The following is a 24,591-nucleotide window of genomic DNA, read 5'->3' as shown; positions in this document are numbered from 1 at the left end:
TGGTTAGTTTTTGTTTGTATCTTCATTCTCCTTATGCATCTTATTTAAATGGAGCTTATTATCTCTATATAATTGAAGTGAATGGAGCTTATTATCTCCTTGACCATTAAGGTTGGTTATGGTAATGCAAAGTGCATAGTGCCTGTTATTTGTTTGATATTATTTATGTTTATTTATATTAATCGTAGAGTTGGCTTAGGAGTTAAATTAAAGATTGCATTACATGATGCAATTGCTACCAAATCATAATTCAAATATAATTAAAAATTTCTAAACTCCTAGGATTAATCCTATTTGGAATAAGACTATTAGAATTTGGGTTGTGTACTCGTGTGTAAGAAAGTTTACTTTCTAAGACGGTTTTTCACAAAATCATCTTAGAATCCTCAATATTTTTTTATTATTTTTAAAAAAGACATTGTAAGACGGTTTTTAGGATATTCTAAGATAATTTTTGGAAAAACCATCACAGAATCCTCAATTTTTTCAAAAAAATACATTCTAAGATGATTTTCACATAAAATTCATCTTAGAATCCATAATTTTTTATATAAAAAAAATTTCAAGACGGTTTTCATCTGAAAACCATCTTAGAAAGTTACACTTCGAAGACGGTTATTCCCAGGAATCGTTTCAGAAGCATCCATTTTTTTCAAAAAAAAAATCTAAGACAGTTTTGGGACAAAATTGTCTTAGAAATTGTACCCTTTTAAGACGGTTTTGAAACCATCATGGAAAGTATTGACTTTCCACGACGCCGGCTACAACGACAGTTGTAAACCATCGTTAAAAAAGCCTTAAAAACTTTCATTAAATTTCATTTTTTTAATAGTGATTGTTGATAGTTGAAATTTTTCTACTATCATCATGAAAATATCTTTGTAGATTTTGTAGTTGCTTGTAAAGTTGCTTAAACGATACTTGTGCTCAGGAAAAAAAAACTTGTAGTTGTAAGCGAATAATGCCTAGTTTTAAGTAGCCATTATTTGTTGTTTATATCACCCCATCAGAGACTTGCTAGTTTCTCTATTTAAAGCCTTATTGTAATGATAATTGATTTTTGCACCTTATTTTGTGAGCAATTTTCCTAGTTTTTCTTTAGGATTTTTGTTAATAGTAGTTTTTTTTGTCAATAAATTATATAAAATGGTTTTAGAAATTAAAACAATTTTTTAATGTTTTTGTGTAAATTTTGATGTTACTAGAGAATATTTTATGCTTCAAGAAATTAGGAGTTGCAAACTTGACCTTGCCCCAACGAGATGTGCTCTCACCATTGTGAAATAGGATTGATCAAGTATAGATGGTGAAGATTTTCCACAACAAAAAGCTTCACCTCACCATAGCGAATTTGCAAGCTAAAGACCTTGAGTTAAGTAAAGTCTTGCCACAGCGAGTCAACCTCTCACCCCGGTGAGAAAGACTCAAAAGCATGAAGATCAAGTCCAGATGTCCTTAGTTTATATTGTAATTTCGTTGTACCGAACTATACACTTGCTACAACAAAAATCGTTTGGGGTAGAAAAAAATAATGTAATCTCAACTCTATATAAAGAGTATGTAACATCCTTGTAACAAACTTTTAGTTCTTTTGTGAAATTCGGAAATAGAATCTCAAAGTCTCTCGCTCTCGCTCTCTCCCTTTTTTTCTCCAATTGTGATTTTTCTCAAGGTTATATTTGGATCCTTCGTGATCCAAAATGAGCTAAATTTTGAGTTGCTAAGTGAAAAAGGTAGAATTCGAGTATGTAATTATCTATTTTTTTATTATCAATTATCTTAGTTAATGTGATCCTATTTCAATTCTATGCTTAGATGCATGTTAGGAGTGATCAACTTAACCTTTAGGGATTTTGATTGTTTGGAAACAAGTTCAAATCCTAGATCTGAATTGAGATTGTTCAATGATTTGATTTTAGGAATGAAATCAAGTGCTTTCATTGTAAAGATTCATTGATCTAGCTTTGAGTTTTTAGGTCAGATCACCTAAGGAATTAGGGATTTGGTTTAAAACTCAAGGATTAATCTCTAAGGAATAAGGATTAGTCATTGTAGTTTGATTCTTGGTTGAATTGAACTGAGAGATTGATTAGAAATGAATTTCATATGCAGAACTCTATGGATTTCATCTCAACAACGCTTTTCTTTGTTGAATTTTGTTTTGCTCCAATTTTTCTTTCAAAAAGCCAAAAATAGTTTACTTTCACCATAATGAATTCTCAATTCACTAAAGTGAAAGCCTTCTTGTCAAAAATTAAAACTTCATACATTCGCCACAGTGAATTGACACCTCATTACAACTAATGCTTCTATAAAATAATTGACACCTCATTACAACTAATTCTTCTATAAAATAGTTGTTGATTTTTTATTTATTGCACATACTCTTTGTGGATACTTACTATTTCTTCCTACATATAGACTAGGTTCACTTGACTATCTCAAGAGTACGAACATCTAACAAGTTCAAAGTATGAAAAACCAAGTTACAAACTTGAAATATATTATATTAGTTTTGCTTTTCTCCTCTCTCTTCTTGTCCATACGTTTATATCTTGTCATCCAATGTTCAACTTATGCTTTTTTTAACATGGTATCAAGAGCCTTATTGATCTTTATGGATCCGTGAGGGGGTGAAAACCAAAGTTAGTGAGGAAGAGAAACCACCCCCCCCCCCCCAAAAAAAAAAAATAAAGTGAGGGAAAACTAATACCAAAAACCTTCAAACACATCTCATTCAAAAAACCTTCAAACACAAAAATGGCTTCTGACAGTAGCTCTTTTCCTCCACCTCTTTATATTTGTAGGTGAAAACTTTCACTTGTGGGCTGTGAAAATGAGAACTTATCTCAGCTCAAAGTTTGTGGGATATAGTGAAAAATGGAAGTAACCCAACTCCATTACTTGAAGACCCAACAATAGCTCAAATAAGATGTCACAATGACGAAGTGGTGAAGGATGACAAAGCACTTGTCATTATATAGGCAGCACTACATTATGATATTTTTATGAAGATCCTAACTCTTGAGACTACAAAAGAGGCATGGATCAGTTAAAGGAGGAGTTCCAAGGGAGTGAAAGAGCGAAAAAAATGCAAGGGTTGAACTTGAGAAGGGAGTTTGAAGCTGTGAAGATGAAGAAGAATGAGTTTGTAAAATGATTTTACAAATAGACTTTTAAAGGTGGTTACACAAATCAGATTACTTAGTGAAAGCCTTAGTGATCAACGAGTTGTGGATAAAATCTTGGTGTGCTTTCCAGGGAGGTTTGAGTAAAAAATCTTCTCTCTTTAAGAAAATATAGATTTTTTCAAAATATCAATTGTAGAGCTTGTGAATGCTTTGCGAGGGATAATTTCCCTTGTGAACTATAATTCATGATACATTTTAGGGCAGTTATTCTTTTGTCTCATTACTTTTTAAGCCTGCATTTTCCTTTTTGAGTACTTGTTGTAAATAAAGTAGAATAGGTTTTATATAGTTCACATTTAAGCATTTTATCTTCTTTTGATCTATTTTGAATGTAAGGAGGTCAGTTTGGGAAGAAAATGAGTATTGGTGGCCAGTCCCAAGAAGAAGTTTTGAAGATACTTGAAGATTATGAAGAAGTAGTGGTGCTTAAACGTGCCAACAGATATGCTTAAGCACCAACTCTTGGGAATGCAAGTTTTGAATATTCAATTAGCCTTAAGCATGGCTCTATATACGCTTAAGCCTAAATTTCAAGAAGCTCCATTATCTCATATCAAGCCACGCTTAAGTGTGGCCCTTCCCACGCTTAAGCTCCAACTACTGGAAGTGCACTAATCTCAGCCTCTATCACGCTTAAGTGTAACTCTTCTTGCACATAAGCTTTAATTCCAGGAAGCATCCAAGTCCCATCCGTTATCATGCTTAAGCGTTTGACTTCCTAATAGCAATAGTTAGATCTGCAAGACACGCTTAAGCGTGTCTCTTCTCTTGCTTAAGCGTGGCGAACATGTAGCAACATTTTAAAAGTCAACTAAAAAGCCTATTTAAGGCATAAGTGAAACGTTGGACCTAGTTTTTTTGTGTAAGAAGCAATTTGAGGCAACGTGCACACCTTGAAGGCTTTCCATGGAAATGGCTCAAATCTTCATCTCTTCTCCATTCTTCTCCCTTGTACTTGCTACGAGTAGTTAAACTCCTCGTTGTCTTGGGATTAGAATGTAATGACACTAAACCTCTTGTATCATCTTTGACTTTTAATAAAAGTTCATGTTTCTCAATCTCTTATCTTATTTTCATGCTTCCGTGTTATGTATGAATTGATCAACCATATTTGTGGGTTTTTATACATTGGAAAGTGATGTTAAACCTAGACATAAGATAAGAGAACTAAGGGTTTATACACTACTCTAATTTTAGAGACATGAGTACATGACGTCAGAAAGCTTAAGAACAATTCAAATACACTTGGAAAAGGTTATAACACAAGGATTTCATTGCAGAGTTAATCTAAGAACAATCAATCCCAATTCAATAGCAAAATTGGCGTAGTTCTCACACCAACACAAGTCCAAACTCATTATATTAACTTGTCTAATTTCATATTAATTACTTTTCTAATTTCATTATCTCATTTAATACATGAATATAAACTTTATGTTTAGATTCCAATAGTATGAATTCAATTCAGCCAATGAACAAGGAACCACTAATCTTGTAATTTTTATCAATCTATACATATACAACATGTAACAACATTAATGTAACAACATGTATTGATTTTTTCTTTATGATTCTTGTTTTTCTTTTGATCTCCCTTTCACACTTTATTACAGAACTTGGACAATTATTGTATTTGAATATACACAACTTGTAGGCCTCAAGTCATCCATTTAAAAACATGTATTGAGATTGCTTGGGTCTGATTATATTTTAAATTACAAGTTGGATTTATTGTAAAAAAAAAAAAATATTTTAAAAAATAGACAATTTATGTAGGTTTTGGTCTAAACCGATGTAGAAAGTAGATATTCAACATCAGTTTAGCAAAAATTGATGTTGAAATCGAGTATTCAACATTGGTTTTTGACAAAACTAATGTTGAACAACTACTTTCTACATCACTTTAGAACAAAACCAATGTGGAAATCTGATAAAAAAAAACCAATGTGAGCATGGAATCTAGTAGCCTTGAAGGGCTATGTGTAGACAATGAGACTGTCACCATAGGTGGCATTTTCCTTTGTGAATAAGGAAATAGATCACAGGAAAGGAGCCATCATCCTAAATGAGAAAGGTCATGTGAAGATATGATTTTATCATGTTTGTCTAGAAAAATTGAAATCTTATTTGAGATAATGGAGACATTTATTAAGATTCGTAGATATGGATAAGAGTTGTCGGATCATGTTAATTAAGTGTGATCCGATTCTACTATTCTATTTATTGTGGTGTTGTTTGTGTACTCTATCCTTTGATCTTCATTATTGTGTGTAGGAGTTTCATTATCCAACAAGAGTCTGAAACATAACCCCCATATAGAAACATATTCAGAATGAAGACATTCATTAATCTTATGCAAGCAAATTACTACTCTAACACTTTACCCTCCACGGTTTGGAAAAAAAAACAGAGAGAATATATCAATTTTAATTGAGTTTATCAAGGTGAAGTGTAAGCGTAGTGTAAAAACTGAACAATGTAAAATAAACACTATTCAAAAGGAAATTATCTTCAAACCATTTATATATCTATTAAGACACAGAAGTAATCAAAAACATAAAACGGAATGAGTTCTACATAAAAAGCACAAGTTCTTAGTGCCAAAATAGATGAATTCAAAGGTTGACTTGGCAAATTAACGTCCAACACTTCCAAGGCTGTTAGTGAAGGGTAGTGATTGCGAAGAATAATAAGTGGGCCGTGCATGCGTATTCGTAATTAAAGAAGGAGGAGAACGATCATGCATATCAAGTGGAAGCACCGGCAATGATTCTTCAAGCTGAAGAACTTTTATTACATGTGCAGCCTTAGGCCTTTCCTTGTCATCTGGATTAGTACACCACAACCCCACAATGATCAAGCTTGTCATTTGATCCACATCAAACTCCTTGTTCAATCTCTCATCAACAACATCCAGAACCTTCCCTTCCATATACAGTTGCCACACCCAGTTCATGAGAGGCACGTGAAACTCCCCATCCTGATAAGTCCTTCTTCCAGAAGCAATTTCAAGAGCCACAACCCCAAAACTATAAATGTCTGATTCCTTGCTAGCCCGACCTTCGTTGATGTATTCTGGGGCAAGGTACCCATATGTCCCCACCACCCCTATTCTCTGAGTCCTCAACCTTGGATCCACCAACTTTGCCATCCCAAAATCACCAAGCTTGGTGCTAAAATCTGTGTCCAATAGCACATTAGCCGATTTAATATCCCTATGAAGAACACTTTGCTCTGCATCCTCATGAAGATAACGAAGTGCCAAAGCCACGCCTAACGCTACCTTGTACCTGTTAGAAAAATTGAGAAGAGAAGAGATCATTGATAACAATAGTGGAAAAGGTTTTAATTAAACTACCTTTAAATGACAATAAATAATCGAAAGACAAAATGTTGATTCAATTTAATAGCTATTTTAAGTGTTGCTCTCTCATCATAATTGAAATTTCATAGGTGTAATCAACCTAATAAAAGTTTGTATTATTAAACAGAAACGTAGATTAGTAAGGTAAAATTATAATTCTGATTGAAGAATTGTAACAAAAACACCTATGAATTGCTCATGATAAAAATACATAAAAGAAGATAAAGAGTATATTAACCATGCCTAACATCCCAGGCCAAAGGTTTTTTCTCCCCAAAGAGTTGAGTGTCGAGGCTTCCATTAGGCATGAAGTAAAACACTAACAGAAACTCTCCTTGCTCGTGTCACCACCCTACGAACTGCACCAAGTTTCTATGTATAAGACGACTTATGATCCTAACCTCGTTGATGAAAACTCTCTCTGAACTTTCAAAGTTAGTGAAAATCCTTTTAACTGCAACAACCCTTCCTAAATGACTCAGAACCCCTTTGTAAACTTGTCCCGAGCCTCCTCGTCTAAGCCTTGTATCATCCGCGAACCCTTTGGTGGCTGCAACTAGTTCTTTGTAATCAAATCTTCTAGGTATAGTTGCCCTATCCAAATCAAACTTAGCCGATGTGGGTCCACTTTCATCATTATCATAATCACCCTTACGCCTTTTCTTCTTCATGATTATCACCCACGTTGCAACATTCACAGTCGTGGCCACCAAAACAATTGCACACACCACCACAACAACCACCGCAACCGAGCTCAACCTGTTCCCATGCTTCGCTCCACTACTATCCGAGGAATTGTTATTCGAAGCAGTAGAAGAATTCAACGTTGAACTGAACTCCCACGAGTGAATCAAGTTCCGTTCAGTGAGTTTGCCAGTTGAAGCAGAGAACCCAACATCCACCCACTCGGGTAGAATTTCCATGAGGTCGATCCTGCGAGAAAGTGAAGAATTGGAATGGGGCGTTGCGGTTCCATTGAAGGACCAAGACACAAAGAGGGTCTTGTTAGAAGCAGTGTAGGTTATCAAAGCATTACATTTCTTTCCGAGGTTTTTGTCAATGTCAAACTTGGCAGAAGCCACGGATTCAAGAGAGTTATCGTCTATGCCAACGTGCTGCATGGGAGAGTCAATTGTGCCATTAAATGTGTCAAACTCAACTGCAAGGACTCAATTTTGGGGAAGGTAGCTATTGGAGGTACCGTTGAAAAGGGCAAAAGTGCCACCAGCTCCGTTTGGCGGAATCTGGTAGCCGCGAGGGGCTATGTAGAAGGCGAAACCATCACCGTAGGTGGCGCTTTCGTCGTTTCCTTTGTCAATAGTGAAGGTGAAGCGCATGGAGAAGTCAGTTTAGAACACCAGAAGATGAGTCCCAAAGGCGCAGAGGTTGTCCGTACAAGGCCCTCCCAATGCGGAAAAGATAGCCCCCTATGTTGAGTTCTATGGACCCGTTGTTTGCTTTGCCATCACCCTGGTATGCCATGTTTTTTGCACTCTCGGGGTCGTTGAAGTTTGTTATGTTGAAATTTAGTGATTCAGCTGTTTTAAGAGAAGAAGGAAAGGCCAACACGAGGAGAATAACTGTGATCACCATCTCTAGTAATCTCAGTGGCGGTTTTTCTCTCCCATTGTTTGGTAGAGCTAAGAAATTCATATCAAAGATGAAATGGGTGGGAGAAGTGGAATAGCTAGCGAAGGTAGATTTGCTTTCAGGAGTGATTAAGGTTGTTGAATTGGTCGATAGAGCTTGTTGTTTAAATAAATAAATAAATAAACTAAGTGAGGTTTTACTGATAACTGAAATTTTGTTGTTGTTTTGAATTGGTCTTCGTGAACTGTGCTGCTTGCGTCCCTATGAACTTTCCTCGTTTTTGCGTGCTGGCTAACATGCATGCAGGAAATTAAATTTTCTTCGCATTTGGTGCATAAATGGTTTGGCTTTTTTTCAACTTTTGGCTTGAAACCTATAACGCCAACTAAATGATGCCAGACCCCTAGAATAAGCCAAAGAATGGTTGCAGATATTAATTCCACTACAATTCATTCTCATGCGTAATCCCTCCGAATGTAAGAAAAAAAATTGGCTTGAGTGCTGCTGATCTTAAATATAATTAAGTATATCTCAATTAATTTTATTTTATTTAATAAGTCTATCTTTAAAATATTTTATTTAATTTAAATTATTTTTAATAATTCCTCTTTATTCTTGATATTAAATTTTAAAGAAGGACAATATATTAAAAAAATACAATTAATGCTAACTATTGTGTGAATTAATTGCTTTTCCTTTTATTCAAGACCAAAACAATATATAGGGTAAATAATCACTTTTGTCTATGAATATGTAATTCATTAACAAATGCGTCCCTGAAAGATGAAAATAAAAAATTTAGTTCCCAAAAGTGTGACAAATATATCCGGCCATCAACTTTTGTCCGTCACCATTAATAAAATAGCCTACGTGGCACGGGACGAATTTGTTATTAAAATGATTGTCAACGTGACTATCTTTAATTACCAACATAAGAACATATTTGTCATATAATATTTTTTGGACTTTTCGTCTTTCCACTCTCTAGTAATATGAATGAGTAAATAACCATTTTTCTCTCTGAATGTGTAATTCACTGAAAAATGCGTCCCTAAAAGATGAAAATACAAAATTTAGTCCCCAAAAGTGTAAAAAATACGACAAATATATCCGACCATTAATTTTCGTCCATCACCGTTAATAAAATAGTCAAAATTCGAAAAAGTGAAATATGAGATATATTTGTCTTCTAGCTAGGGTAATTTGAAAAAAAATTGTACTGGTTGATATACTGTTATAATGTTTTGTTTTGGTAAACTAGTACAATATTTATTTTGGATAATTTATATTATGACAAACAAATTATGATTGATAATCAATGTTATCATTATTATTATATTTGTTTTAAATTATGTTTGTCAATATATTTTTTAAGTGATTATTATAATATTATGCTTGTAGCGATAAAAAATGGTGAAAATTTATCCTAAAATTATATTTTATCCTTAAATGAAACGAAATTTCAGGTCTAACAAATTAGTCCAATAGAAACATACTGATATTTAGGTCCAATAAAAAATTAATGACATTTTCGTCCAATAATGATAACTTATTAACATTTTTGATCCAATGAAACGTACTGATATTTAGATTCAATTTTTTTTTTGATATTTTCCTCCAATAAACAAATATTGACATTTTCGTATAACAAAAAAGTACTGACATTTAAGTTCAAAAATGATATCTTACTGACATTTTTGTCCAATCTAGTCAGCATGGTCACACTATCCAATTCGTCATTCTATGTCACGTAGGCTATTTTAATAATAGTGACGAACGGAAGTTAACGGCCGAATATATTTATCGCACTAATACACTTTTAAGAATTAAATTTTGTATTTTCATTTTTCATAGATACATTTATCGGCAAATTATACATTTAAAGATAAGAATGACTATATATTTATCCCACGGTATGGTTTGTATAAGTCATTTGTTTTAAAAAGTTAATGAACCATTCAACGACAAAGGAATTAATGTAAGCAAGATACTTTCCCGTTAGAGCATTCTTTTAGCACAGATAATTACATTGATCACTTCCTTTAGTTGTTATTTTGTTATATTTAGTAAGCACAACTGACAAATTAATTAAAAGTTTAAAAAGTTAGATTTAGTTAAAAGTTGTTATTAATTAAAAACTAAAAATATGTTAAAGTGGCAAGTCCATCCCCAGTCCGCCTTAAACCCGTACGTCAAAAATAGATTGGGTTAGACCATTTTTTATATTGGGTTAAAAATCTTAACCAAACTCAATCTTGATAGATTGTAGGTTGTGGAGTTGTGTTGATCTGCCAACTCTTTTAAAAATTAATAAAAATATTGATAATTTATAAGTTGACCCATGAAATAAATAATTTCAATATAAAATCAGTTACAAATTTTTATTTTACTAAATTATCTTAGTATTAGTATTCTTTAAAGGCTATATATCACGATGAGTTAAAATAACGAAAAGGAAAGTAAAAAAAACATAAAATTCTTTATAATTAAAAATATATTATGTCTAATAAATTAAATAATACATCCATTTTTATATATAAGAAACAAATATCTTATCTAAAAAAATAAAAAACAAATATTTAATTCATCAAACCCAATAAAAATAGTTAAATTGATTAATTTTAATTAATATTGTCATAAATTTAATTTTTATTCTAAAAAAACCATAAAATTAATTAATTCAAATGGTGCTTAGATATAATGAAATTATTCATAATCCATGAAATCTTTTTTTTAACCAATGAGAATAAGTTATATTGTTAATAGCTCATTAAATGCATCAACTTTTATGAAAATAAAAAAGAAAATTAGCCATTATACATTTGAAAGTGATCATATTTTCTTATAATTAGGACAAAAAAAATACTACTATCATTTGATTCTTATATAAAAGACATGAGGTAGTAATATTTATCCCAACAATTTATTAAAAATTGTATAATGATGATATGTGTTGTTAAAGGAGCATGCAACTCTGAAGATATCAAACTGTGAAGATATCAGAAGTATTGCTGGGGTTCAATATCAAAGTTTTAAAGATGCATGTTTTCTTATGGGATTTCTTAAAGATGATAAAGAATATATTGTGGCTATCAGAGAAGTTGGAGACTTGGGATCAGGTCACTAATTGAGAAGGTTATTTGTCATAATGCTTATCTCTAATAGCATTAATAGATCAGGACATGTGTAGTGGGAAGAAATGTGACAATGGTCAGCGAATGATATTCTTCATGAACAAAGAAAATTATCCAACATTCAAGGTACAAGTTTGTAATTCTTATTTTAATTTACACATATATACTACTTTAAACAAAAACATTTAAACTAATGTTGACATAATACTTATCAAGCCACATTTCTTTTCTTTTAAGACTTGCATCTCAGTGATTTAGAGTTGCAAAATTTGGCTCTCTTGCAAGTTGAACAACTACCAATTTCACCATAGCGACTTACTCGAAATCATAATAACAAATTTTTGGTCGATTGTCGAGATTCAAAGAATTAATTAAAATACAATATTTGTTTACTAAACATTAAATAAAAGAATTTTATAGTGTGTTTGGATGGAGCAATTCCGCTGTGGAATTCATATTTTCATGGAATTTAAAAGGATTCATGATAAAAATAGCTTGTTTTGATAGAATATTTGAAAAGAGATTTAATTTTTAGTATTTTTTATGAATCATTTTGATTGACTAAAACAATGGAATTTCAAATTCTCTCAAAAAATAAAGAATTTGAAATTAATTTTCAGAGATACTCACTCTAACTCACGTTCTTGCTCGCGACTCTTTCTTACTCACCACTTGCAACTACAGGTGACCAAAGTTTTTACGGTTGACATCGACATAAGTTGTTTTTCACTAACGTCGGTCGAGGTCCTTTAGGTCAAAATTTTTTTGTATGTCAACCAAAGCTATTTTTTGCCGATATCGGCTAAGATTTTTTTTTAGATAATGTTGGTTAGGGTTATTTTCTCACTGACGTCAGTCATGGGAATTTTTTGCTAATGTCAGCCAAGGATTTTTTGGTTGTTGTCGTTTAGGTTTTTTCAGTTCATGTTGACCAATGATTTTTTTGGCCGACATCGGCTAGATTTTTTCTACTGACATCGGTTATGGCTAACTTTTGAGTAGACACCTACTAGGCTTTTTCAGTCGATGTCAGCTAGGTTTTTCCAGCCAACATCAGCCAAAGTTATTTTTTAGCCAACATCAGCTAGAGTTATTTTTCAGTTAATGTTAGCTAGGGTGTTTTGGCTGATGTCAACAAGATTTTCTTAGCCGACGTCGGTTAGAATTTTTTTTGCTGACATCAACTAGGGTTTTCTATTGACATCAGCCAAAGTTATTTCTTAACCACATTAGCTAGGGTTTTTTGGTTGATATTGGCTAGGGTTTTTTCTACTAACACCGGCTTAGGTATTTTTGATCAACATCAGGTATGACTATTTTTAGTTGACATCGACTTGGTTCTTTCAGTCGACATCCACTGGAGGTTTTTTGATCGACATCGGTTAGAGCTATTTTTTAGTCAACATCATCCAAGACTATTTTATAGTCGATGTTGGCTAGGGTTTTTTGTTCGACATTGATCAGGGCTATTTTTTAGCCAACTTAGACTAGGGATTTTTCGGTCAACGTTGACCAATGATGTTTTTCAGTCGAGGTCAGGTAGGTTCTATTGGTCGACGTCGACCAAGTTATTTTTTAGTCGATGTTGGGTAGAGTTTTTTGTCAATGTCTGCTAGGGTTTTTAAGGCCGATGTTGGTTAGTAAGGGCTATTTGTTGACTGAAAAATCCCCAGAAGACATCGACCAAAAAATCCCAAGTTGATGTTGGCTAAAAATAGCCTTGATCAATGTCGTTTGAAAAGGCCTTAGACGGTGTCAACCAAACAAACCCTAGGCGACATTGGTAAAAAAAACCTAGCCAACATCGGCAGAAAAATGACTCAACTAGCATTAGCCGAAAAATAGTCTTGATTGACGTCAGCTAACAAATATACCTGACATACTTTGACAAAATAAACCCTATTTGATGTCAACTGGAAAATAGCCTTGGTTGATGTCGGTTGAAAAATATCACTGGATGTGGTCAGACAAAACAACCCTAGTTAAAATTATCAATATCACTCCTGACTATACAAGTATTTTCTATATCACTCTAGCACACCATTAGACTCTCACTGAATGCCACTCCTGGCACACTCTTGGCTATACATGTATTTTCCTTTTATAGACTTCAGTAAAGGATCCATTACGGGATCAACGCTAATCCTTGATATGACCATTGTCTCGTAGCTGAGGATATGAATAATATTATAGTTAATTGCATGTGCTCGTCTTCCACGAAGAAAGTGACCCATGAGGAATATTCTACAAATTCCTTCTATTCCCTTCTATTTTGTCTTTTTCTTAAATTCAAAGGTTAGAAATTTCAAATAAAGAGAGGCAAAACTAAAATTAAAAAAGTAAGATCGTGCACTTCCCTTTGTAGCTAACATAGTCCTTTCATACATAGTTGGAGATCACTCAAAAGGATATAAATTGAAGTGTATAAGTGATTTACGTCCAATGGATGCGTATAGAAACAACTCAGTGTGTAAACATTGGTTTTCACAATAAATGGATGTGGTTAAGTTGGTAGGTGTATTTCGGCAAGCCCATAGTGCTTCTTGCAATGTTTCATGCTAGCTTTTTGGATTATCTTTTAAACTCTTCTTGATTATATCAATCAAGATCTTGCTTATAGCTTCTACTTGTCCATTTGCTTATGCATGATATGGTGTTGAATGTATAAGCTTGATGCCGAATTGTTGTATGAATGAGCCCACTTAGTCTTTAGTGAACATAGTTCCTGGGTCAATAGTGATTAACTCAGGTATGTCGAATCAATAGATAATATTGTGTTTAGAGAATTTAATCACAACTTCTTGAGTCACTATAACCATTGGTTCATTCTCCATCCACTTTGTAAAATAGTCCATGGCTACCAAAATAAAATTGCATCTTTTGGATGAAGTTGGATAAATCTAGCCAATAACATCCATGGCCCACCCCCTAAATGGTCGAGGCTTAACCATTGCATGCATCTCTTCAGCTGGAATCTTTTGTAAGGGTCAAAATCTTTATCATTCTTGACATCTTTTAGCATAATGATAACAATCAGTTGTAATCGTTGGCCAATAGTATCCATGCCTAATTATTAACCTCTTCATCATGGGTCCAAACTTGTGAACACCACACAGTCCTTCATGTATTTCTCCCATGAGTTGCATTGATTTAAATTGGTTTACATATTTTAAAAACCCCCCATTAAAGGTCTTTCCATACAACTCATCTCCTATCTTGGTATACTTCAGAGCTTTATGTTTTGTCTTGAATTCAACTTTATTGGATGGACCTCGCAAATAATCCATTATTTCTTGCTGCCCTGGGTCTATTGATTCGATCTCTGTTATGCAGAATTATTCTATAGACTATTCCAAGGTCTCATCTTTTAGTATCCAGAAGCATATTGAGCTAATTGGTTAGCTTCATCATTCTCTCCTTTGTATACATGTTCTATTGTTACATCAACAAAGTAGTTAAGAAATTGTCTAGCCGAATTGTACAACTCTACTAGGGTTATGGTATTGCATTTGTATTCACCCTTCATATGTCGAATCACCAATTAGGAATCTCTATAAATTTGTACACATTTTACTTCTTTTTGCAATAATATTTGTAAACCCCATATCAATGGTTTGTGTTTTGCTTGATTATTATATTATTCCATATCAATCGGCCTATGTTGGCTAAGTCAATTCCTACACCCCCTTGTGTTCGGCCAGATGTTGGTTTATGTTGGCTGACTTAACTATTGCATCATCAATGTATACTTCCATGTTTTTCCTAATGGCATAATGGAAAATGAGATTCAAGGTCCTCTAATAAGTAGCACCAGCATTTTTAACCCTTTAGCATTACTAACCATTTATATATCCCAAGAGCTCAAAGACACCAAAATTTTGTCTTGTGCACATCCTCGATAGCCATAAAAATCTAATTATAATTAGAATGGTCATCCATGAAGGTAAGGACACCATGTTTAAATAGTTGTTGCATCGACCAACATATCAGCTATGGGCATAACATACTCATCTTTAGGAGTTGCCAGGTTTAAATCCCTAAAATCAGTGCACACCCATACTTACCCATTCCTCTTTATAACTAGCACAATATTTGACAACCACTCAGTATATCTAGTTGTCCTAATAAAACTAGCCCCTAACATTCTTTCAATTTCTCATTAGGTTTAAGGTTGAAGTTGTGGATTACATTGTTTTAGAGGCTTCTAATGTGGCTTAAATCCTTCTCTAATTGGTTATGTATGCTCCACCAAATCTCTCGGAGATCCTGGCATTTCATGATAATCCCAGGCAAAAAATCCTTATACTTTGTGATTACCTCAATGATCTGACTTTTATATTTCTCGGCTATAGCTGATTCGGATATCCTATCTTTAGTAATAAATCAATTTAACCAATCAAGCAAATCCTTTAAGACTATATTTTGTGTATCCATCTACAAATTCAATTGATGGCCGTGTTTTGGCCTACCAGTTTATGATGAACCCTTTCTTTGTTAGATTGCAAGATTCCCTTGTCCATTCCTTATAATTACTAGGAACATGTATAGGGACTAAATAAGCAAAATAAAATAATGCTTCTACCATTTTCACATTATCCGAAAAAAGACATTCATTAGCCTAAATGATACTTACTTGGTCCCCTTTCCAAAACATCAATTGTTGATGCAATGTAGAAGGTACACATTGGTTGGAATGAATTCAATTCCTTCTTAGAAAAACTGAATAAGCTGGTTTGGCATCCATAATGAAAAATACTGAATACATAGTTTTTGGTCCAACTGTGATTTCAGCTACCAAAACTCCTAATGCTATAATGACTCCTCTAGTGAAATTAGCCATCTTCATATTTGTGGGAATAAGATCTCCCTACCTTTTACCAAGTTTCTTTAAAGTGGTTAGAGGCATGATGTTAAGAATAACACCCTCATCCACAAAAATTCTAGCCAATGTTTTGCCATTTATTTGAGCTTTGACATACAAAGGCTTAAGATGTTTGGTCATTTCTACTATAGGTAGGTTGAATGTAATTCTTTTGCTGACCTCTTTATCCCCAATAGTAGCCGATTCAGTTTCCTCAGAGCAAACATCTTCGTCTGGACTCTAATTCTAATCTGAGCTAGCCCGGAATTCACTAGGGATTAAACTTATAGCATTGACTTTGGCACCCAACAGATCATCATTATTCAACCAAGCTTCCAATAATGATTCTTCTATTTGCTTTAACTTTTGTTTTGTTGGCTCATTTTAAGTTTAGGCAATAATTTCTTCTACCTTGTCTTCAATTTTCTTAGATATCATTTCATCCTTATTTGTTTCAATCAATTTAGTTTGCATACATTTAGATAAATTGACTGAGATTTTTATTGTGATTGATGGTTGGTTGCCAAAAGCATGATCCAATACAAGAGCCACTTGACCTATTGAAGTTTGTGCCTAGCCTCTAGCTTTCAATTTTACAACCAGGGCTAATGTTTGCTTCATATTATTCACACTTTGGTCCTTTGCAACCACCTCTTCCAAGTTTGTGTTAACCTTTCTGGTTACATATTTGGTTTGTTTCAAATCACCTTTTGATTCACACACCACTCTCCTACCTTTGTTTTAACAAATGGCTTCATCATTCTGGATGCCCTATTTTCTTCATTGTTAATAGTAATCCATAATGTTTTCATTCCATTCTCGACATTGAAGTACTACTCTCCTTTTGTTTTGAGGAACATAACTTTCATTGATTTCTGGCAACTGGACCACCTTCACATTATCATGCATTTGCTGTCTTAATCTATCAAACTTTTTGATTTCTTCTTTGCTCTTCATAGCTTTTCGTATATTGTCTAGCTTGGGACCTATAATTCCATAAGTGGATCCATTAGAAGTTCCTCCTAATTGGGGTTCTAACTTGTCAAATACGCTTTGTTGAATCTGTTGAGGCACCCACACACCCTTTTTTGGTTGTAGAGACTGCAACCTTTCAAAAACTAAAGTCCTCTTGATGGATCCTTTGGTTTCTTATCTTCCTTCTATTTTTGGCTGCTAGACCTGCTTCATCTTTCTTCCTTTGTTAACAGGTTGCCCATAAGAGACCATATTAATGTCTGACTTAGGGAAAGGATCTGTATCTAGTGCCATTTCGATTGCACCTTTATCTGCTAGCTTAAATCGACTTTCTTTCAAAGCCCTCTATAAAACTGCGGATTAATTATGGAGGTTTATAAATTGCGGGTATTGACTGTGGCATTAACAAAAGTTTAAAAATGTTGGTAAATTACGAAGGTTCTAAACTGCAGGTAAGCTATGCGCTTTCAAGGGTTGGCCAAAACCACTGGTAACACACTTACCACATATGCTTTACCAACAGAACAAACAACCACATGAAATGCATTTGCCTGGGGTTGAAAACACGGGTAATGCCAAAATTAACCCCCACTAAAACCATATTTTCTTGTAGTGACAGCTTGCCGAAATACAATGCAATTAATGGTGAAATGGCTATAAGAATTGTCCCAATTACAATATTTCTTCCCTTTCAACTTGTTTGGGGATGGTATCTTATGTCCATCCTTTAATCGAATCTGCTGGTCTTTTATCAAATGATTGAAAATTTGACATGCTTTTGATATGCCAAAATCATATTCAAATTTTCCATCTCTGGCAACGCCTTTGTTCTTTCTTGGATTCAACGCGGAGCATGAATAAGATTTCCCCCGTAATATGTCAGCGACCATGATCTCAGCTTCTTCTTTAAAGGCTTCCAAATTCTCCTCATCAACATTAACTAATGAAATCAAATGGAATCCTCTTCCTTTATTAGCCCTCTTAAGTTTTCTCATGTATAAACTGCTCTATGTGGTTAGCTTGGGAAGCTAGCTGATTGAGGCCGCCATATTCTTGAGCCACTAGTTTGTCTTTCAACTGAGGATGCATATTGTCACTTGTCATAACCAAACACTACACTTTTGGTAATTGCACTAAACAACAACTTATATCCTTTCTGAACCTTTCTATGAAGTTTATTGTCGGTTCCTCAACCATTTGTCTCATGTTCATCAAATTGGTTATAGTTACTTTAGGTTGAGGCCTATAGAATCTGTCATGAAAACACTTCTCCATGTCTGCCCAGTTTTATACCTAATTACACTGCTAAAAAAAGGCCTTCTACATCGGTTCTAATGGTCTTTCTACATCGGTTATGACGCGTGATGGTAGACGTACCCCTGTCGTTGAATAACAACATCGGTTGAAGAACCGCCTTTGAAGGACATTGGTACGAAGACGGGCATGGTGTCAGACCTGTCTTAGAATGTGGATTATTCTACATCGGTTGTGATGGTACAACCGATGTAGAATGTGAGTGTTCTACATCGGTTCTGAGGGTGAAACCGATGTAGAATGGGGAGTGTTTCTACATCGGTTATCAGTCAACCGATGTAGAATTAAGAGGGTTTCTACATCGGCTATCAGTCAACCGATGTAGAATGTGGCTTTTTTTATTATTATTTTTGTGAAATTTATAAACCCAGGTCAAATTTCAGCTATCAAATTATTTAATGAGTAAATGCAAGAAGCTACATTGCTATACTAATTACAATCTATACATTTTTCTATATTCCTACCATGTTATACTAATTACAATCTATACAATACAAATATAATGAATAAATACAAGAAGCTACGTGTGCAAAGTATAATGAACAAGAATATTTCTAACTGAATTTAATGACTTATTATTGGATGGTGCAAGCATATAGTCAAATCAACTTGCTTGCAACATAAAAGTAGAAAAAAGCTAAATTTACCCACTGTCAATGATATACATAAGAGAATGCAGCCTTCATAGAAAACAAACCTCAATTTTCTATAGGCCAGAACAAACAAGGTGAATAATTTCTCCAGTTCTAGTCCCTAAGATAGCTGATATTGGAAGTGGTTCAAATCTGATATAGTAACCATAACAAAAATTTGTTGATTACAACATATGACACTTAGAAAACATCAATATACAATATGATGCATTAACTATGCAAAAAATGCCACTCTGCATGCTTAGCCACTAAAAAATTCATATTTCCTAGGTTATCAGAGAAAGTTTTGTCTATCTCTTATAATTTTAATTCTATATTAAAGATGTATCATGGTGTGATCCTGAACACCAATATATGGTACACATGGAATCAGCCTTGCCCACAAGAGCCCACCATAAGTTGTTTGACTTCAATGGGCACCATGATGCCTTCAGAAGTTGCATAGGCCATCTAATTGAACAAAACCCAAAACTTTTTCAACCATACATTTCAGAAGTGAGTCTCCAAATCCTAGTGAAGCCTGGAAACCATTTTCCAAGGGGATAAGCTATTTTCTCTGCTCAAACCAAGACAAGGTACAAGTGATAAGAGTTGAGGCTTGAAAACAAATCAAGCCCACAATTAGTATTGTTTCCTTTTGAATTTTCTACTATAAATGGTTAAAGTACAGCTTTGCCAAAAATGGGCATTCTTGTTCTTTTTATCAAAACTAGTAAATTATATATATCCTAAACACCTTGATTACTATGCTATTCTCCTAAGTGTAACCAAAGTGAACCTCACATGACCTAAATTACACTACCACACTGTACATCAAGCTATAAATTATACCTAACTTATGTTGTCTTGCAACATAATTGAGGAAATTCCAAACAATCGAAAATTGTAAAAAAAAAAAACTCAAAGTCTACCACTAGGTATTCAGATATGAATAGAACAACAAATTTTAAGCTGGGACAAAAGAAACACTTTTAATTTCCACTCCTAAATAATTGATCCTCCAAAATTCCTTAATTTGCATTATCCTATACTCTTGATCAATTAAACAAAATTATATTAAGGATGACTAATTCTTGACACAAAATTTATATCAATACAATAAAACGATACAATTTCATTTAAATTAAAACTATACATATATAGAATTTAAAACTATACATATACAAAAATTCATACATACCTCATGACCCACTGATTGCCATGCAGGATGAGCAACATCACCAAAACAACACAATTGTAATTTATCAACAGGGTACAAGCCGCAACTCATTATCTTCCTACAATACGGGACAAGGTTGTTAATAGAAAAATAAAAATAAAAATAAAAGATTGAATACAAACTAAGAAGAACATAAGACAACATTGTTTATCTTGCATCCACAGGGTCCAAAGTTCGTTTGTGAGCTATAAAGTTGAAACCATTAAAAGTTAGATAAAAATTAAAAAAATTAAAAAGAAATCAGAGAATAAAAAAGAATTATGGCTATTCTTTAATTCCTGTGATAATTATATTACTCAAAAATTGAAAGAGGATGAATAAATTAAAATTAAATAGATTTAAATTAAGAAATTATAGAATTAAATGGTACCAGAATTTGTATACTATTATTTCCTGCATTAAATGCTCTCCCATTAAATTACATGCCACCAACTCTAATTATTACTTATGATAAAAAAGATACATGCAGGAAAAAAACTTATGACATGTCAACGCATAAAGTAATTTGTAATTAGATACTAAACGATCTAATTTAATTAATTAAATAGTAAATTGTTCTAAACTTTTAGTATGCGATTAAAAATAATGGTGAAGGCGGGGTATCATAACCCATATACAAAGCAGGAAAAAAAAGACCCCTGCTAATTATTAATAGTTGCCATATACACCCAATGCAAATATATATATAAAATTCAGTCTATATAAAATTCAGTCCCACAATTAATGTTTAAACATAATACTAGAGCTACACATCCCGTCTTCATCTTCACCACAAAGTTAAGAGTTAAAATAGAGCACACTTCTTACCAAAGATATAACATATAAGCATCTTAAAGAAACAATCATTAGAACATTTTAGAGGGGGAAAAATACACTTATGAAAACAGCTTTTACATAATGTCTTCTTATTTACCTTCCTACATTTTTATCTATCACTTTCAATAGTGAGTACAACAACATTATTGTGTTTGATAATAAGTGGAAAATTAAACAATTAATAGTGGGCCTATCAATAGAATTTAGCTACTGAAAATCAAATACTACTATACTATATACTATATAATAAATGGACTTACCCAATCATAACACGAAAGCAAAAAATGGTTTGCACCTTTGCTTCTATTCCAGTAAGGATATTTATCTTGAATAACACCAATATAGTCTTCACCAAATAAAAAGAGAACTAATTTACTTAGCTAAGCTTTTTGAGTGCTTTCCTCAAACGTGACATATGATGTGGATCATCATAAAATACTTTTGATTTCATCTTTTATTATAATTATAAAAAAAAGAGCAAAGATGCAGATGTAGGTAGGATGTTTACACTTCACATGATATTTTGGCATTAAGATCATTGTTTCTCAATTGTCTTCTTATCAAGCCTAAAATTAAAAAAATAAAAATTGCATCATGTGCATATTTAAAAGCAAGAAATATTCATCTTAATATTCAACAAGGGAAAAACTTACCATATGCATTTCCAATCTGGTTTTAATTTTCGAACCCAACAGTAACAACAATGCAAAGAATCATAAGGATCCAATTAATATCTAGAACATTTCTTTGATGTATATACAACTTTAACTCTGCGTAAACATCCGAGACCAAGGGCTTGCTTAATAATCGAAAAAGTTGCAGTTATTGTAGCCTATCTTGCAGCTATGGCTGCCAATGTCGCAATAATAAATACTGGCCAATATATTCTATCTACATAAACCATGGATGATCAACATCTAATGATAAACTAATACGTGAAGAAACAAATCAGCATCATTCAAATAAATAAAAATAGACAATTCTTGTAATAAGTTTAGCTCCAAAGATAAAATGTAAAATTAACCATTTAGGCAAACAAGTCAAAATGATAGTATTCAAACAAACTGGATGCAGGGTTTAATATAAAGAAACGGATGTCATGCTCGTTCAGGCAAATACATAACTTGATAACAAACAAGGAGAAAAGGCACAAGAAAAGTTTGGCAGTGAAAACCCAACAATTTACTATAAGCATTACATAAAATGATAAACCAGATGAGCAGATAATTCCGCACTGGATAATTCTGCAGGGAAAAAAGAACAGAGAGAAACATTCAAGTTTTTTACTCTTAATGTGGTAATATACCTGCTGACTATCAGAATATATTCCTGAAACAGGTTTTTTTGGATAATTTTCCATCATCAACAATCAACTTATAAACTTTGGACAATAAACAGAGCACTACCTAAAATACAAATATTCTACAAATAGTAACCACAATTTCAGCATCAATTTAATCCTGTGATTCTGGGATTTTAAACAATTCCAAATACTACAGGTACATCACAAACGAAAATTTCAATATAGAGTTAAATATGCCTATACCTCCAATTAGGAGAAACCAAAGCAGGACAATTGGAGCAAAGAGCCAAATAACTCTATGTGTGCCATAATGTTGCACGCTGAGGAACCCAACTAATATTACCACAGCAACCAGCACTACTACACCTGTATCCCAGACAAAAAGAAGCTACTCAAGACCCATGAAACCAAAATTAATTAAAAACAATAAATACTTCTACACATAACAATAGAAATTGAAGAAAAATGTCTTATTACAAGTGTAGGAACATACCACTACTCATTCGAGGCTGAGTTACCATGCAGGTGCCAACAAGGACAAGAATAAGAATGGCTTTCTTCGCAAATTCTTGTTCCTCTAACCATCTTTTGGTTTTTGCAGCAAATGACCTTTCATGAAAGGTAGACTGACTATACCTCGTTAGCTCTTCATCAGTTCGATGCTGGTTAGGAATGGTTTTTATCTGTGCATGTCGGCAAAGCAAGGAATTCTTGTTAGAGCAATTTTCTGACACTGATGCTACTAAAGAATTCTTTGCATGTCTGGACCAGCAACAAAACAAGGTCAACAAGTTCTATAGAACAAAGGAGAAAGAGTTCATGGATAGACTTCATTTATTAGTTTACACGAACCTCTTCCTCCACTGAGTCCCAATCACTCCTCTCCAAGGACTGCATCATCGTCGCCATCTCCGATTTGCACACTCGCAGCGACAATTGGTTCAACTCGCTCTCGAAAAGCAAGCGTTTCACATAAGATTTCGAGGAGAACCACCATTTTTTCTTCAGAACGGAATGCTTCATGCCGGTGCTGGTTGGCTTCCTCGACAATGTCAATGGCGGCGCCAAATTTGGTTATCAACAAAATGAAAGATCGTTAGGGGCTAAAAAACTTGATACTGAAGAGGCAGGGCGAGGGAGAAAAATAGAGTGTGGACGACATTGGGTTTGGTTTTGGAGGTGGACGCATCTTCTCGAGAGACTAGGGAAGATGAAAGAGACATGGGAAAAAGGAAAGCGAGCGGGACGAGGAGAGAGGAATTGAAGAGTCATGCTTTTTTTTTTAAATTACACTGACAACGACGGTTTTTATGAGAAACCATTTTTGAATGACATAAAACAAAGGCGGTTTTCGTAAAATCGCCTTCGTAACATTTATATCAAAGGCAGTTAATGAAAACCTACGTTAACGCTTTATAAAAGTTTGGTTTAATTTCAAAAATGCCACCGCAAGCTTTACTACATCGGTTTTTTCATAACCGACTTAGATTTAACGATGTTGAATCATACTTTTGTAGTAGTGTTAAGTGGTAAATTTGAGTACCAGGTAAATGCTACTCCTGTCAAAGACAAAGGAAAGAGCTATAACTTATGAAACTCATCTTGAGTTGCTTTGCCACTCTAAGAACTAAACCATCCTATATTTCCATAGTCGATTTGACATCTTCAATAGAAAAGGTAGAAAAATCTTATGTTTTATACCCTTTCAACAAGGGCATCATACGATCCACCTATTCTTGATATGACTTCTTATCCATGGGCCTTTCCATTGGTTTCAATTAAATACCGAAACACTTCCTCATGGTTTCAGCTAACAACTTTGGATCAATCAAAGGCATTATGATAGTTCTTAACAACTAATAACCAATCTAACTCACAATATTTTGCCCTAGACTTGCGTCATTATTAACATACGAGGACTTTCCATTGGTAACACATCCATTTATAACTTGGTTGATACCCCTTGAAGGAGGCACAAAAGGAGTTATAGAAGGTAAGCCAATTTGGCCAACAACATTTGGAGGTCTTTTGGCCAACCCTATATGTGCAGGAAACAACACGATTAATATAATCATTTGTACCTGTTTGCCCCCCAAGGGTACGTAGCAGCAAATGAATTACTAACATTAGCAGGCATAAAAATTGTATTGGCTACCAAAGGTCTGGGAATA

General features: G+C 33.7%; 1 pseudogene; it reads right to left on the bottom strand.

Moving 5' to 3' along the window:
- LOC100800862 (L-type lectin-domain containing receptor kinase IX.1-like) lies at positions 5,827-23,443 on the bottom strand (annotated as a pseudogene).
- Between the last annotated feature and the right edge of the window lie 1,148 nt (positions 23,444-24,591).

This window comes from Glycine max, chromosome 14, assembly GCF_000004515.6.
Source record: "Glycine max cultivar Williams 82 chromosome 14, Glycine_max_v4.0, whole genome shotgun sequence".
Lineage (NCBI taxonomy): Eukaryota > Viridiplantae > Streptophyta > Magnoliopsida > Fabales > Fabaceae > Glycine > Glycine max.
Note: the sequence above shows the minus strand (reverse complement) of the source record. Positions and strands in the feature narration are given on the sequence as shown.